The sequence below is a fragment of the Balearica regulorum genome, chromosome 3 (genome assembly GCF_011004875.1).
Source record: "Balearica regulorum gibbericeps isolate bBalReg1 chromosome 3, bBalReg1.pri, whole genome shotgun sequence".
Taxonomy (NCBI): Eukaryota; Metazoa; Chordata; class Aves; order Gruiformes; family Gruidae; genus Balearica; species Balearica regulorum.
This window is the reverse complement of record NC_046186.1, coordinates 108,223,354-108,240,611: the sequence shown is the minus strand read 5'-3', so window position 1 is coordinate 108,240,611 and position 17,258 is coordinate 108,223,354. Positions and strand designations below refer to the sequence as shown.

At 37.9% G+C, this 17,258-nt stretch overlaps 1 protein-coding gene across 5 annotated transcripts in view; it reads left to right on the top strand.

Annotated features, from left to right (window-relative positions):
• LCLAT1 (lysocardiolipin acyltransferase 1) overlaps nt 1-17,258 on the top strand; it is a 119,384-nt gene that overhangs the window by 13,166 nt on the left and 88,960 nt on the right. Inside the window, exon 3 of one of the 5 annotated variants that reach the window (XM_075749423.1) lies at nt 10,800-10,896. The exons of the other annotated variants lie outside the window; for them this stretch is intronic. The gene's annotated coding sequence lies outside the window, so the exon portion shown is untranslated. The remainder of the gene's footprint in view (nt 1-10,799; nt 10,897-17,258) is intronic. 5 annotated transcript variants of the gene reach the window in all.

Below are 17,258 nucleotides of genomic sequence, written 5' to 3'. Positions count from 1 at the left end.
GGAAGAGAATCCTTTTATGATATTCCTTCTAAAAGGGATTTAATATTTGTTTTTGTTGTAGTTTGGTCTAAGAATTTCAGTGAAGTATCTGAAAATTGTTACATTTTTCCTTAGTGACTAATGCAGTTGAACCTTATTTGAAGCCTGGAATCTGTTACCAGTAAAAAAAAGGCTTATGATTATGCTTCTAGAGGTTTTAGATCACTTTAAATTTCTTATTTCCCATAAAATACCTAAAATCCCACCAGTGTAAGTCATAAGCTATTTATCTATATGCCTTAATTGTATTTGTTGGATAGAGAATCCTGTAAAGAGCAATCTTGTGCAAAGCTAGTTTTGCAAGTTTTTTTTTCTTCTGCTCATTGCACTTGTGTTGATGCTTTTCCATTTCCAACCCCCTTCAAAGTTTCCAGTTTATCAACGTTTTGAGATGCTGAAAGTGATTGGTCTGAGTGTCTTTGTGCTGTAAAGTTTGAAGATAAGATGTGTCTGTAGCAGCTGCCAAACTGAAACCTGAAGCAATGCCAGGACGGTTATGCTTAGTTTACTAGGATAGCTTTCTCTACTTTATTTCTTGCTCTGTCATTAATTTCTTCTTTGCCACAATGTTAGTTATTAAAAATTATGATGTCCTAAGAGATGCTTATCAAATAACTTCTCATTATATTTGTCTGTTATATTCTTTTTGCATACTGCAGATTACTGTCAATTCCTCTGGAAAGGACTATGAAAAAGTAATGGATTAATATAAATAAGTGGAAAGGATCTTTCAGTTGTTGCTCATGTCTTCTAGTCTACCTAGATGTTTGGTGTTGGGTCCTCTTACCAAAATGTGAGGAGAGAACTGTTGGAAGATGAGTGAATTTTTCTGTTTTGGAATATATTTACCTTTTCCGAAAGTAATTTGAGCTATTTTGTTAGGCCATACTATGACACAGAGCTACTGAGACCTTATACATGTTATAAAAAGCTTTTAAAATTGGAAACAATTTCACCCGTTTCCCTCCTCTCATTTATTTGTGGTAGTGATTGGTATGAAAATGTCATCTTTATTTTCTTGATCTTTGTGTTTTGTCTTCTAATGTCTTGTTAGTTTTTTCTCTCAGCCTTGCAATAATGCAAAAGAACATTATAAGCTTAATTATTTGCTTGTTGAAGTTTGAACTGTTTGAAATGGAGCTGAGGACTGATGAATTTTTAAGTGATTTGAGTCTCTCAATTTTGCAGCTAGCAGGGAGGTATTTTCAGAAGCACTGGCATAATTCAGAGTTTCCTAAAAGTTAGCCTTATTTATTCTGGTTTAAGTTCAGACCAGGACCAAAGGAATTATTCTAGTGCTTGAAGATGGAAACCTCCTCATGCTGAATTTGGAGGGCCATATGCTCTCTTACCCCTTATTGTAGACATGCTGTGCAGGATAAAGGGACACTTGTGGGCTTAATTTCCCAGCGAATAAGAACACTCCGGATGCTTCCGGAAATTTTTAGGGTTGAGACCTTGCACAAGCACATACTAGATGTGCTGGAGAGAGTTCAGTGAAGGGCCACAAGGATGGTGAAGGGACTGGAGCATCTGACGTATGAGGAGGGGCTGAGAGAGCTGGACTGTTCAGCCTGGAGAAGAGAAGGCTCAGGAAAGGGGATCTTGTCAACGTATATACTTACCTGAAGGGAGGGTGCAGAGAGGATGGAGCCAGGCTCTTCTCAGTAGTGCCCAGTGACAGGACCAGAGGCAATGGGCATAAACTGAAACACAGGAGGCTCCTTCTGAACATCAGAAAACGCTGTTTTACTGGGAGGGTCAATGGTTACTGACACTGGTTGCCCAAGAAGGTTATGGAGTCTCCCTTGGAGACAGTCATAAGCTGACTAGGCACAGTCCTAGAACTGGCTATAGGTGGTCCTGCTTGAGCAGGACAGTTGAACTGGGTGGCCTCCAGAGGTCCCTTCCAACCTTAGCCATTCTGTGTGATTCTGTTGTGCAAATGTCATACAATCTTTATTGGTTTGAGATCACCCATAGGTGATTCGCAGGGGACGATGATTGTCCTTAAAATAAAAGATACCTTATTTATTCCTTTAGAGCTCTCATCAACTTCAGAGGAGATAGCTACTTTAAGCTAAGTAAGTTGCAGAATAAAGGGTGTTATTTGGGAGACAAGGTTCTTTTCATCATTTGAGTCTTAGGAAGCGTGTGAATTGAGAACTGAAGTGGTAGTTCTAGTTGCTGTTAAAGCAATTTAAATGTGCATTGTGACTAAACCACCATAGGAAAATAATTTTCTTTCCTGAGGGAGGAAGGACAGAGAAGCACTTGCTGCATACTCTGTTTTGCTATAGGCTGTTTCTCCTCTTGTGTAATGGCCTTGTGCTATAAGGGAGAGAGGCACTTTAAACACAGGAAAATGTGGTTGTTAAGCCACAAAAAAAAATAAGAGGTTTCAAGAGCATGCATAGTATCAAAAACAATTTCCCTCATTCTTGATTGTGCTTTCATTTTGAGAGTGATAGTTTAAAGAAAATGATAAAAAAGTGACTTTCTTTTAGGTGACAGAAATCTGCTTGTAATTTTTTTTATAATGAAAATGCTCCTATTTTGAAATGCTTGTTTATTTTCTCAAGTTTGGAATGGCTCTAAATTCAGTGACTTCAAAATGTGCCTGTACATTTTAATTGGCCTTCTTGACACACGCTTTATTGTTAAATGAAACATTTTTATTGGCACAAAAATATTTGCCCCACCTATTTTCATTTGCTAGTGGTGGGAATGGTAACATTAAAAGCTGTTTGAAATATATGAAGTGAGTTCTGGGGTCATTCCTCACCTGTTGTTTATTTTGGTTTATACAAGAACAGTGAAAAGTAATCATGTTGAAGTTCTATCATCTAAGTTGCAGTTTTGGAGGCTAGCATAACTGTATCCTGCAAGGTGTAGGTTTAGACAATTTACACATCAACAGGTTTGGTTGGCTTCAAGCAAAACTTTGGACCTCTGGGATAATGAACAGTGAATGTTGGCAAGAAAGATCATTTCTTAAATGTAAAGTAACCTTGAGTGCGTTGTACTGAATTACAGAACAAAAGACAGTGAATACAGAAAATCTTTGATTAACTTCTCTTTTTTTCCGAATGTCTTGACCTTTATTGAGTTTCCCTAGCTGACATTTTTAGAAGACTTTTAGTACTATTTCCTTTCATTATAAAGGATTTATTTGCATATTTGCTCCCACATATTTCAATGTCATCTTCTGTGCCATTTGATGTTCTTCAGCTACAACGGCATCTACATTTCATGTCAGCATGGTTACTGTAGAAGGGTGGTAATGTAGTCCTTTATATAAAATTCTAGAAATGCATTTCTGTAAGTAGGTGTTATCTTGGTAAGTGAAAGAAAAATAAAGCAAACATGAGTGAAAGAGAAAAAAGCTGATAAGCACATACAAAAACATTTGAGAGACAGCATAATATTCAAATTAGGAGTAAATGACGTAGGATTCACAGCACATTTCTTTCTATTTTTAGTTTTTAAATTATTAGCTGCATTGTCTATTTAAAGGTAATGACATATTTAGTCAGACTTAATGTAAATGAATCATAGTATTGCATTGTTATTGTATAAAATAGTGATTGTCGGTTGTGTTTCTTAAACTCTTCATATTTTGGAGGGGGAAAAGAACCACTTCTCTGCTCTGGAAGTTGCTCAGACATTTCATAGTCTGGAGTGGTGATGAATAAACTCTACTATAAATAATGCAGGCAACAGGAATACATACTTTTGTTTTGTGAGACTAGACTTCTCCAACTACCATCTTTCTCTCCTTTTCTTTACACCCCATGTGGTGTTAGCAACGTAGGCTGTATAAAAATACAAGTAATTTTTTTACAAGGAGTCATTGCAGACTTGATCTTTTCACATGACTGTTCATACTGGTTCTACTGTCTAAGCTGGTAGCTCCCAGCTGTTCCTTAAAGGTCATGCCAGTGGCGCCTATTAATATGGCTGCATCCTTCTTTTCCCCAGTTCCTATACTGCTGTTGTTGCAGCAGAGTGGGAACTTGCTCCAACAATTAAAGGCTGATTAAATCTTAGTAGTTGGCACCTTAGACTGCTGGCTAGCTCAACAAGATCTTCCTGGCTTGGAGAGACAGCTTCTCAAGAACATCCCTTGCTCTGTAATAACTGTCCGGAAAAAATCCCAGATGTAAGATCTAATTTTCTCCTTACTAGTTTCCTCCTCTCTAATATTGTGTTCCCTGAAGCCTTTTAACTTGTTTTACACAATCTGATGTGCTGTTTGCAGCCAACAATGCTTTCTATTAAGGTATTCCATAAAATGGGAAATTTTCCTTAGAACCAGATACAGAGTTTAGACTTTTTTATTTTAAAGATTCTAGAGGAGGGTAGAGGGTGATGATGAGAATCACTGGTCGTTTGCTATTAAGAAGGTTACAGGCTTTTAATCACATTGGGTCCAACTGACTACCTGCTACAGATAGTTGAGTGAAACTGGGGGTGGGATTTGTGCCTTTATTGCTTGAATAGGCAAGTTGTCTGGCTGCTGTCAATCCTTTTCGCTTATGGAGTTGGATACTCGGCAACAGTGAAGAAGGCTTTAAAGATTGCTGATAGAAAAAAGGGATTAGGTCTGTTTATATAGCAGACAAGATCAGCCTGCTAATGAGTGAGTAATGTTGAGAAGGATATAAGCCCATGTATTTTATGGTTTAAGATAAATGTTAACAGAGACTAAGAATAAACTTGCCATCACTGCCTACTGTAGGCTTCTTCCTGCGCCTTCTCATGAACTACATGGTTCAAGAGACTGTCAGACAGGATGACTGGGTGGACTACTGCTGATTCAGTTTGGCAATTTCTGTGGCTTTTTTTTCCACTGGTCACTTCTTTCTTCAACACCATACAAGATAACAAAGTCTCTTAGGTCAAGACACTGTAAGTATTCGTTCTCCATAAATGTTGTTCTGTTAAACACAAGTCAGATCTGAGTTTACAGAATCCTTCCTTTATTCAGCCTGGGCAACTTTCCAATTTTCTGAGGGCAAGCAGCCCAGCAAACACTCCTTCAGACAAGTCCTCATCTCTCTTCTTTTTCCAGAATGAAAATCCAAAAATATCAGCAATGGGGGACAAAATAACAAAGGAAAAGTGGGTGTTGCCACTTCTTGCCAGGTTTTTCTAAATGTTCCTCTCCTTCCCTGTCCCAGAATAATAACAAAACTTCCCAAAGAATCCACAAAATAAACCAGACTCTTTTTTCAGCCTCTGATCTAAGTCAGAGTAGATTTCATAACAAAAATGCTAGAGAACAAGTACTGTAAAGGATATACTTTTTATTTGACTATTAAGGTTTTAGTCCTCATCTGTTAAGGTTGCAAGAAATTTGAGGGCAACTGTGAGGTCCTTGATGACGCTCAGCTGGTATTCTTATTTCAAGTGTATCAATTGGGTTGATACCTGTTGCTCTTCTTTTACTTGATAGTGAGGAATCTTAACTGGGGCAGGAGTGGCTAGATCCTGTAGTTTAGGACAGACTGGAGTAAAATACTGTTATGAAGAACTGGGAAAACCAGGGGATACAAGCTCCGGAGAGAGTGATCCTAGGCTGAAGGTTCTCTGATCCATGCCTGCTTGTTCCTCCTCTAGCTTCTGTGACATGATCAGAAGTAGTAAGTAGGGTGAGGGGTAACACAAGGCAGGAAGATCCAGGAATCAGTGTTAAGCAGACCAGAACTAGGATTAGAAACCAAGGCTGTGCTGGCAGATTGAGTTAATACAACTGAAGGGCCAAAGACCGCTGCTGAGAAGCAGGATCAGAAACTAAGACCAAACAGCAGCAAAAAGGAGAGGAAGCAGGTTTTTAAAGCAACAATCAGGATGTTATCTGCAGCTACAGAGTAGCTGTTCGGGTGTCTTCTATACCAGAAGTGTGTGGCAACCATTAGCGGAGTTCACAAGGTCAGTTCTTTGACTTGTTGAATGCTGGTGGCTGGCTGCAGCTGATTTGTCTTGTCACATGTGCTGCTGTTTTCTACAGATCATTCTTATTTTAGTTGAAGTTCTTGGGGTTACAGTGAATTCACTATTGTGAGAGCTCAAAGAGATTTTTTTCTCCAAAGGTGTTTTATATCAACTTAATCTTATGTTCATACGTGTGGTAGGAAAGAACAATTTCTTCATCAGTGGACTTAGTAGAGGAAGTCCTGGTGCCTGGGTTTATGTATTCGAACGCTGGGAGAATGCTGCCTTTTCATCTGTCAGATCTACACGATTGATCTGTATAGTGCAGTGACTATGTATGAACTGTGCCATGACACATTCAAAGAGCTAATAATTGATTACTTGAAAACATTTCTACCCATGTGAGTCATGGTGGGACTTGTGACCTCCCTAAGATGTTTTTTGAGGATCCTAATTGTGACCATTCGCTAAAGGGCAAGTATCTATGAAGTATTTCCAGGTCAATGACTGTCAGATTCGCTGTTCCCTCTGGTTTGGGAATTCCAACCAAACTGAGACACAGTCTGGAATCTGAGGACCATGTCTGTGTAAGAAAAAAAGCTTCTCAGTTCTTATGCTTCTGCTTCTATTCTGATTGCTAGTATAGTTTCTGTTGTGGGTTTTTTAATTTTATTTTGAAGAGTGCAAAAGCTAGAAAGTGTGATTCATTGAGTCCAGGCAATGTCTCATTGGAAAACTCCTGGAAAACCACACTTGTTCTAGAGACAAACACAATGTCATTTCAGTAGCAGAATCCCTTTGTGAACCTCCTGGAAACAAATGTTTTGCATGAGAACTCAATTTTTCTTGTTTTGAATTAGTTCAAACTACCATGCAGAGACTCTTATTTGTGGTTTACTTTTCTTGAGAAAGCCTTTTCTTGAGCCCTGTTCAAAATCAAGGCTGAATCTGAGTGCTGTTTAGAAGCTGCAAAGGTTGTAAGCGCATGAACAGGTAAATGTATCAAGCAGAGCACTGTGCCTCAGTCTTCTGAGAAGCTAGGAAGATCAGTGTGCTTTAGGGCTTCCAACTGGTGTTTCCATCTGTTCTCCAAACTATTCTGCTCTCCATAAAAAAGTATGTTGACCTGGAACAGCAAAACAGCTTGCTTTTCTTTCTTTAATTAGGTGATGACTTAAGATCTTTACAGAGAAAGAGGATAATTTACTTAAGCTAATTGATAGTAGGTTGTTGAGGACCTCCCTTCATCTATAGGGATCTTTCTTCCCCTTCTGCATCTGAACATCCCAAGTTTCTGGTTTCTCTAGTGCAGGAGCAAAGACAGAAGGCTGGCTCAGAGTGTGAGGGAAGGAACTAAGACATAAGTCCAAATGACCTTATTGGGACTTTGAGACATTTGCTTTCCCGCTGATTGAGAACATAGCCATGAGAAGAATGTGCTTGGGAATTTTCCACCTGCCCGTTTGACATAGGACACGAAAGAAACCATTCATTTCCTGACAGCATGTCTGAAAACTGGAAGTAGAATGGTTATTTAATGTGTTTGGGGTTTTTTTGGCAATGTGATTCATGGTTTTTGAATGCTTGTAGTTGTCAGTTCTTGATGCAATACATTATTTTTTTATTATTATTATTCCATGAATAAAGATGCAACAGGCAAATCTTCAGGGTGTCAGAGCATACTGTGGTCTATTCTCTGTTTTGTTCTCCCTCTAATAGAAGGATAAATAAAAGTATTTTGAGGCCTGCCCTCTTCCATCAAGTCTCTGGGAAAGAGAAAAGAAGGGTGGGGCGGGGACAACTGAGCATGGAAAAATTTATGAAATTGCTCATGGGCTTCCTTTTCATGTGAAATTTCCCTGAAATTTTCCCCATGACTCACTTCCTTCTTGATTACTTTAAGTCCATAGTTCGGGCTTTTTATTTGTTTTAAGACAAGTAGGTAGCTTTTTCCTGCCCAATGTGATGTGGATTTTGCAAAGGTGTATATTCAGTGTTGAAGTTATTCTGCATCTTCTGAGTGCTTAGACATAATAGACGTAGTCTATGCTCCGTAGGGACAGATGCCCTCTTTTCTCTAACTTCTTTTTACAGCCCATGGGCAAAGACAGGAAGCAAGGAATGCGCTTCCAAAGAAAATGGATATTAATCAGAGGTGTATTGTGTGAGGGAAGAGGTGGTGGGAATTAGGATGTTTTAGTTTAGCAGATGTCTGTTGATGGTTGCAAAGGTCTTTTATTAACAGAAGGTCAGTGAGGGAATTTGTTACAGTTTCCTAGTTTCTGACTTGTGGTTTTCTGTTCATGCTGATATACACTCTTTCTGGTGGATATAGACTTCTCTAGAACTCATTCCCTCAAATACCACCTGGCATCTTCTACAGTGGTAAGGGTAGCTCTTCTCTGAATCGAAAACTTGCATGACTAATTCCTTTTTATTGGAGAAACAGAAATACTGTCCTGCATGAGTGGTTGATAGAATGCCAAAGTCCTTCACCAACCTCTTGTAAAATAAGATCTATAGAATCTATAAATACTTTATTTACTGTGAGTACATCTAGTCTGACCAAACTCTTGGACATGCTTAAAGCTCTGGAATGTAACTGTTCTTACAAGGGAAAAAAAAAAAAAATCAAGACTCTTCAGGGTTGTTCTAGTACCTGTAAGGTAGGGCTTACTTCTTTTGCAGAAATATCCACAATAATATGTTCATCTAGTGCAGTTAAAATTTAGTATAACCATTCAATGCATCTGAAGCATTGTAAACCCTTGAAGATCTTGGCAGTGTTTCTTGGAATATCTTATTCCATAAATGTTTGTATGATCTGATCACCAAACTATCTGAATGTTCCTCACAGTGAATTAAGTCCTGTCCTCTTTTCCCCTCCTCTCCCCACCCCCTTTCAGGGTTCAGATAAACTGTATTATTTACAAGACTTGAGTCTTCTGAAAAAGCATGTGATCTCCCTAAGTGCAACAAATGAAATTATTTAAATTTTAAATTATTAATTTGTTGGGGATCTTATTAATGCTTATAAATATCTAAATGGTGGATGTCTAGAGGAAGGGGCCAGACTCTTCTCTGGACAGGACAAGGAGCAACGGGCATAAACTGGAACACAGGAAGTTCCACCTGAACATGAGGAAAAACTTCTTCACTGTGAGGGTGACCGAGCCTTGGAACAGGCTGCCCAGAGAGGTTGTGGAGTCTCCTTCTCTGGAGATCCTCAAAACCTGCCTGGACGCCATCCTGTGCAACATGATCCTGTTTTAGCAGGGGCGTTGGACTAGATGATCTCCAGAGGTCTCTGCCAACCCCTGCCAATCTGTGTTGGAGAATAAAGCTTAAATACTAGAAGTAAAATTGCCTGCAGAGGTTAATTCAGTTTTGATCTACATGTTGGTAGTTGATTTATGTGAACACATACTACTTTTTCTGTAACCAGCTATTTCCTTTCTCTAAACTTACAAGCAACCAAATGGAGAGCCTTGAATGAAGAATATCACTTTTTAATTAGAAACATACCTACCTGTCCTGCTCATAAGCAGTGCAGTCTTCCTAATGTTGAAAACTTCATTGTTAAACTTTTTCATCCTTTATGAAAAAGGAGCTTATTTTGTAGAGAAATTAAGCTGACTTCTTAGCTAGGCTCTTTCCATATCACTGACGGCATAGTTTCTTCTAGTTGGATAGATTACTACATCTGAAACAAGTTTGGGATACTTGAAAAGAAGTCTTAAGAACAAACTGAGAACTGAAATCCAAAATAAGATTAAAGTAAAATAATAAAAAAATAAAACTACTCTCGCACCCCCATATAACTAGAGGAATCTTCCCTGCGTTAAGGTACAGCTGTTAAGTCATAGGAACTTGCAAATACTGAAAGAAACTGGCAATTTCCTCAACTGTGGCAGTGCTGCCTTAGTTCCCCTTTCTAAAACGAAGGGAGTTTTCCATCCAGGAATAGGTAGATGTATTGCAGCTCGATTTAGGTCTGTTTATGCATTTCCAATTGTGAATTCATAGCTTGTTTTGAAGTATCAGTACATCTAAGTACTGATATATGCTATTTAGCTGTTTGTTCAACCAAATAGGAACCCTGAGCAAAAACTTACTGCTGTGTTTGATTTTTACAGTCCTGTTGTTGTGTTCTTGTCTCTGAATGCACAAATAGCTGTAAGTATTTTGTTGAAAGGCCAAGTTCTGAGTATGCAGATGCATACTCAGAAAGTCCCTTGATAAACTAGGCAAACTAAATTTCCCAGCTTGGTCACTGTTTACTCTTTTCAATTATGAGTAACTTGACTGGAGACAAACGTGGCTGTTCTTGAGTTGAGAGAAAAATGACCCAATGAATATAGTTGTCATGACAAAAGGAGGAAAATTTTTTAATGATTGTGCTAAATAGTCTGTTATTAAGGACTATATTAATTATGGTCTATTACTATTATAGCCTATTACTAATGTATTATAATGAGTGTGTATGGGGCAGGAGGTTGGGGTACTTATGGCATCAGTAATAGATTACATCCTTGGGACTGTTAGAGGGTAACAGGTTAATCTCACAGCATAGTGAGTAGGGAGTTTTTCTGTCTGTGTGTTATCATCTGTAGGTTACTTTTTTTTAATTTATAATTTCTTTTGAAAATAGAACTGGCTAAGGGAAAAATCTTATGGTCATGGTGATGCTTGTTCAGTGTGCATCTGGCCTAGGATGGTCTTTGAATACATATGATTATATGGAAAATGTTTGGTTGCTTAAATTCAGCTGTGTTTGTAATGTTGTACTTAGCTGTTAATGATCTATTATTATGTTTGTCCAGTTTATCTAAATGAAGACTGAAGTTTCATGATTACATAAAACTTCTCTACAGCTACCTGAAAGCTCTCTACAGCTACCTGAAAGGAGGTTGTGGCGAGGTGGGTGTTGGTCTCTTCTCCCTAGCAACAAGGAATAGGACAAGAGGAAACCGTCTCAAATTGCTCCAGGGGAGGTTTAGGTTGGATATTTGGAAAAATTTCTTCACTGAAACGTTGGTCAGACATTGGAACAGGCTCCCCAGAGAGGTGGTGGAGTCACCGTCCCTGGAGGTGTTCAAAAAGCATGTAGACATGGCACTTCAGGACATGGTCTAGTAGACATGGTGGTGTTGGGTTGACGGTTGGACTTGATGATCCTAGAGGTCTTTTCCAACCTTAAAGATTCTATGATTCTATGATTAGCTTGCAATTATCTTTATGGAAACAAAATTACTCAATCAAAATATGGGTCAATAGTATAATGGTGGGAGACGTTAGATATCCACATGCTAGTATTTTCAGATAGGGCAACCTTTTGGAAGGTTGTTCAGACAAACTATTGTTGGCTAAGTGAATTGAATAGCCTTCCATAAACATTTGATTAAATGATCTCATGGTATCTTCTGGCTTTAAACTTTGAGGAGGACAAGCCCATGACAACTGAAATATAGTTCGAATCTAACGCAGGTTTTCCAATGTCTTCTGGTGGCACTGATGGAAGAATATTCTTTTGTATAAGTCGGCAGAAACAAACTGAAAGAAAACTGAAGAGGGAGCTATTTTGCAAAAGCACTTCATTTTGCAAACATTTTTTTCATTGCTGAAGTTTGTTATGACTCTGCATGTGTTTAGTTGCTTCTTGTATGTAAGGAGAAAAATGGCAATTTTCATTGTCACTTCTTATTCTTTTCATATGTAAATGTTAGTGAATTTGATAACCTGAGTCTTTAACTGATCTCTAAAACAGCTTGAGAGGGCTAAACTTCATTATTTGTTGAAAGTTTATTCAAAACTCTAAGCTGTGTGGGTGTACAGCAATAGTTGCATGTTCTTGTAGGAAAACCTTTATTCATAACAGGAAACTCTTCCAGGGCATCCTGTACCCTGTTCCTTCCCTCCCTTAGAAGAAAAACGAAGAAATATTGCCTGCATAGTATTTTGCATTTGGATGGTTCTAATGTCACAGAGATGTGAGGAAGGTGAGGCATCCTTGAAGTTAAGTGTCTTTTTAGCTTTTCCTACTATGACTGCAAATTTTACTCACAAGTTCTAAAATATTAGCCTCCTGTAGATCAAGCCTCCATCCAAATAAGCTGTGTGTTTATTTGCTGCTTCACTGGAAGAGAAAGTGGACTTTTCTTTGTGAAATTAGATTATAGGATCAGCCTACTGAATGGAGCAAGATGGGATAGGGAGTGAGGGGAAATAATTCCAGTGACCCAACTAAAGGCACTTACATAAATGCCTGAGATGAAGGAAGTCCTTCTTTGACAGATTGGTACTAGGCTTGGCAAATTCAAAATTGCATAAGTTTTGATCCAGGATTTTAAAAAGTCTGTACTACTTTGCTAGTATGAAGTAGAAGGCAGCTAATTTCTTTTCAATTTAATCTTTTCTGTCAAAGATTTGAAAAAAATCAACAACCAAACCCTTACTCCAGAAACACAGTAATCTTATTGTAATATACGTACAAAAGAGATGAAGGCTGACTTGGAAGGCGATTCTTAAAATTACTTCAGTTCTTTTGATCTCAGTATCTATTTAAGCTACAACGCTTGAAAAAGAAATGTGCTCCTTCACATAAGCATGTCTCGCTCTGGAAGCTGCTTGTGGCTCAATGTTTCATCACAATAATGGCAGCTTGTATGTGCTGCCAAGAGACCATTACTTTTTGTTCTTGCACTCAGGCTGTGCCAGTGAGATACCTTTAAGGTGAGAAAATGCATATTTAGCAAATCCTGTCATCACTGCCTATTCAGTGAGAGAGCTTTATGTGTGAACTTCTTACCCCATTCCATTATTTCTATGGAGCAAAGATTAATTAAAAAAAAAAAAAGGAAAAAAGAAGGATAAGATATGGAGTCATATGCGATTTACAAGGAGAGACTTTAAAAATGGCTTATAAAGATTATTTCATTGTAAATACTGTGGTACGTGCACAAAGTGTTTTGCCTTCTGCAAGAAAATTAATGGGAATGTTCATCTGATGCTGATACAAACTTGTTTACAAAATGGGTTGTGCCATAATAAAACCATGATCCTTTAATTTTTTTGTTTGTATTCCTCAATGATACTCCCTTCAAAGCACCGACTGCAGCTTTACCTCTGCATCCTTTGCCTAATGGGAACACATCAGAGAGTAGCACGTGCTGGGAGTAGGGCAGGGCAGCACATGTGCTGTTTGACCAGCTAGCTGCTTCCAAACAGAATTTATATGGCTATGTTATTTCAGTGTACTCTTTGAAAAGACTGTTAATTTGTCATATGAGTAAACTGGTGAAGGTGGAGGATGATCTAAAAATCCTGGCTTTGGTGTCTATTGCTAGCTGACCTTTTACAACAGAAACCAGCAAAGGTGTCACTGATTCTTTTTTTCCCCTCTTGTTCCTCTGTAGCAAAAAAACCCTAAAACAAACCAAAAAAAACAAAACCAAAAAAAACCAAACAAAAAACAACCCACAAACAAACATATTAAGAGAACTTTGATTAAATAGTAAGTATGGGTAGAAATGTCTTTATTAAAAACTGAATTACTGTATGCATTGCCTATAAAACTTTGCTAAATATTGATCTAGAAGGTTGTTTACATTTCTTGATATATTCAAATCCAAGGCAGAAGGAAAGTGAAGTCTTAAAGAATAGATTCATGAACATTTGTCTTCAGGTTATTTTTCTGAATACTCTGTTTTGATGTTCTCATCAATACATGAAAATTAGTAATCATATTTAATGTCTCAGCAATCCTTGACATCACTTAGTCCAATGATTGAGTCCTCGTACCGGCATTACTTTAATAATACATGTATTTGATCCCAAAAGAAGAGATCTTTTAAAAAGTTGTTGTGAAAGCTTCTTTTCTTACAGTAATAGTACAATAAAATGTTCAGCTGTGGCTGAATTGGAAAGGAAACACATGTTGTTGTAGCTTGTATCTATGTTGGAAAAAAATTTTCAATCTAATAAATCTTAGCTGTTGCTGAAAACTCTGTGTTCAGCAGGAATCCATGGTTCCTCAAGTTGTTTTCAAATTTTCTCCTTACTGCACTCTTGAAGACTTTTTTACAACCAGCTTTACCTCTCCTTCAGTAAGTTAGACAAGGCTTCTTGGGAAAGATGGGCAATGGAAAACTCAGGCTCACATATGCCTGAGTCAGTACGTTAATCTTCTGGCTAGTAATTGGCTTCAAATTGTCTTCGTTAGAAGGTGTGTTGTTTTACCTTGCTTGGCTGTAATATAGGGCTTTCCAATAGCTCTAGGCTTTCCCTTTGACATAGCGTGTTCCTTTATTCCCACTGCTGTGTTGTTTTGATTCTTTCTATCCTCCCTCTCTGGTCAGCTGCAACAACAGCAGGAGCAGGTGAAAATGATCTGTGAGAAGAAAGTTTTCAGTGCTGAGCAACTTTATGCAAAATTAAAAATGATATATTTTAGCCTTCAGAAATCACAGGCTTAATCTAAGTTATTTGTGTTAATCCAAGTATGTAACTGATATTATAACAGCCTGGGATTTTTCTCACAGCACATTTGTAGATACCATAGTAGAAGTTGCAAACATTCATATTCTATTAAACTATGAAAAATGTATTATTAATCCTTAAATAAAACAATCTGTGCATTTCTGTGGAGAGCTTTTAAGGCCATCTGCATATTAAGAGCTACCCTCGTGGGAAGACAGTGCTCTTGCATAAATTCAGATCAAAGTACATACAAGAAATCATATTTAGGGTTAAGAGTGGAAACACTCAGAAGAAGTATCTGCATATGTTCCCCTATGAAAGTCAAAATTAGGAGTTTTTAACTTAACAATCACAGCTTAACTTTCAGAAGTGTTATTGCCTTGGTTGTTTCTCAAGGTGGACCTGCTGAGGGGAGGAGGCAGAACTCTGAAGGGCAGGACCTTTGCCTTGCTTGTCTCTGGGGCTTTTGTTTTAGTGCCGTTGTGGAGAATCAGGTTTAAGACCCTGCTCAGTATGAGTTAAGATATATAGGTGTGAGCATTTCTCAGGTGTCTCTAATAGAATAGAAATTCATGTACTACTCATTCTGTCCATGAGCTTGGAAAGCAGCATCCCTGCATGTCGTCTTGTTTTTATGTCTCTGGGAAAGATGGCAAGTTGACCCAACTGCTGGTTAATTAATTCATTACATTTTAGTAAAGAGTTGGAACAATTTTACTGTCCCTCGTTTGATGAAGGTCTTGTAGCTATAGTTTCTCTAAATGGTTTCCATACTTTTGTTAGTATTTACTTATGCTAGCATAAATGAATAGCTTTAATGTGTGATACTGTGTAATACCAGATCTTTGATCCTTGTGTTGCATTGTTTGCCATCACTACTCTTGTGCTTGATGGTCGTGCTGGCAACAAAAATATTTAAGAGCTGAACATCTCAGTATAGGATAATATAGCTGTCTGTTCCATGCTCAGATGAAAAATGTCACTTAGCTCTGGGATATAAGAATATTTCATAGTCAACATTGTTATTTTTAGTGCTAGTGCTTCTGTGTTCAACTTTGTAGCTGTGGCTTGTGAATGTGTTTTCTTTTTCTTAACTTTAGCATGCCTCGCAGTCATGCCAGAAGTGGACTAATTGTCTTGAAGCTGTATTGTTTGAATGCAAAGTGTCTCAGTATGTAAAGATACACTGTCCTTTGGTTATTTAGGAGTACTGAGAGTTTCAGCAGTGTGCCTGCTTTCATAAGACACAGGGAGAAGCCTCGAAGTGATGAGGAAGAGAGGGAAGTGGAATGTCATAAGCATCTGTTTTTGACAAGTCTATGATTTATAATTTCCCCGATAAAAATACCACCTCCACACTGCCCATTGCAATGAGCTCATTAAAGGCATTTCAAGAGCTGTGATTGCATTTGGGAATTCTTCTGCAAATGCAACTAGAAAGATGTATGTGCTTTCTTTTATATATCCTTAGATGGTTGCCCAGGTACTTATTAGTGAGCATATTTTACAGCTTGAAGATAAGCTCTTCTAGCTTCTGTTTCTGTGATATTAGTATGCTAATCAGAAATAGCAGCTTCTTTCCAGGAATTCGGTGGTTTTGTATAATCTTTTTCCTGAAAGGTCAGGGTACTTAGTAAAAGAGAAAACATACCCCAGGGTGTGTTCGCACTTGGAAATAACAGAGAATGCTTGGAAGATAAATTCTTGTAGCAAGAGAAGGAAAAAAAAAAAATCCTTATAATGAATTTCTAGATCATTAAATCTATCTGGCCCAAAAGAAAAGTCTAGATACAGCTGATAGTAAACATGTTCCATGACTATAAAAACTGCTATGAGAAGATTCCTGATTTAGATATTTCTGGTAGCATGATCTGCACAGCCAAATCTGGATAATATCATCCTTTTTCGGATATGGTTTATCTAGTGCAAAGACTGAGTCATTGCATTTCCTTTTAGATTCCTTTTAGTATTATGTTTTTTAAGGGGGAGGGGGGATACCAATAAATAGCCTTCTCTAGACTATGGCTACCTTGTCACCTGTCTCCTTTATCTTCCACATGATAGTTTTGGTGTAGATCAGGGTATTTATCTTCTGGCCTCTCATCCCTGAGGTATGAGCAGCATAGTTTCCTTAACTATCCAAACAATTTTTTGCTTTAAGGATCAAGGTCTTTTAAAAGTTGTTCTTTTTGTTCCTTTCCCCTATCGCTTTGCAGCTTTTAAGGCATCAGCAATACTGAGTTGGAGACTGGAAGGGGTCTGTTGGTGTATAGTGATGCCCCAAGTATGTGTTGGGAGGCTCCTTAGCTCTTGCGAGGCTTTCCTTCTTTCCTCCCCTTTTTTTATCCTAATAGCTCTTGTTAAGCCAGAGCGTTGCTCACATGTGTAAAATCTATAGCTATAATGGGTTATTTCCCTGACTAGGTCACTTGCTGTTCTGTAATTATTTCATGGATATTTATGCTTGTATTGCGTAGCATCTATGTGTCTGCCACAGCGTGTCTATCTAATGTGTTTGCAACTGCCAAATGTATTTGCAGCTGACGTGAAACTCATTCTTACTATAACATTGACTTGGTCTTTGTGATGGGAAATACAACACCTATTAAACCGCTTTTAATTCTTTTTTATAAGCTCCTTTCAGTTCTGGCGAAGTTTATTAGAAACTGAGTTTCTGTTTCAAATAAGTTACTATTTTACATAATACAAAGCTAAAAAGCTAAAAATCTTAGTCTTAGATGTTGCTTTTTTCCATTTGTCTTCTGGCAGCTTAGTCAAGTATTGCATAAGCACTGGCAGATAAC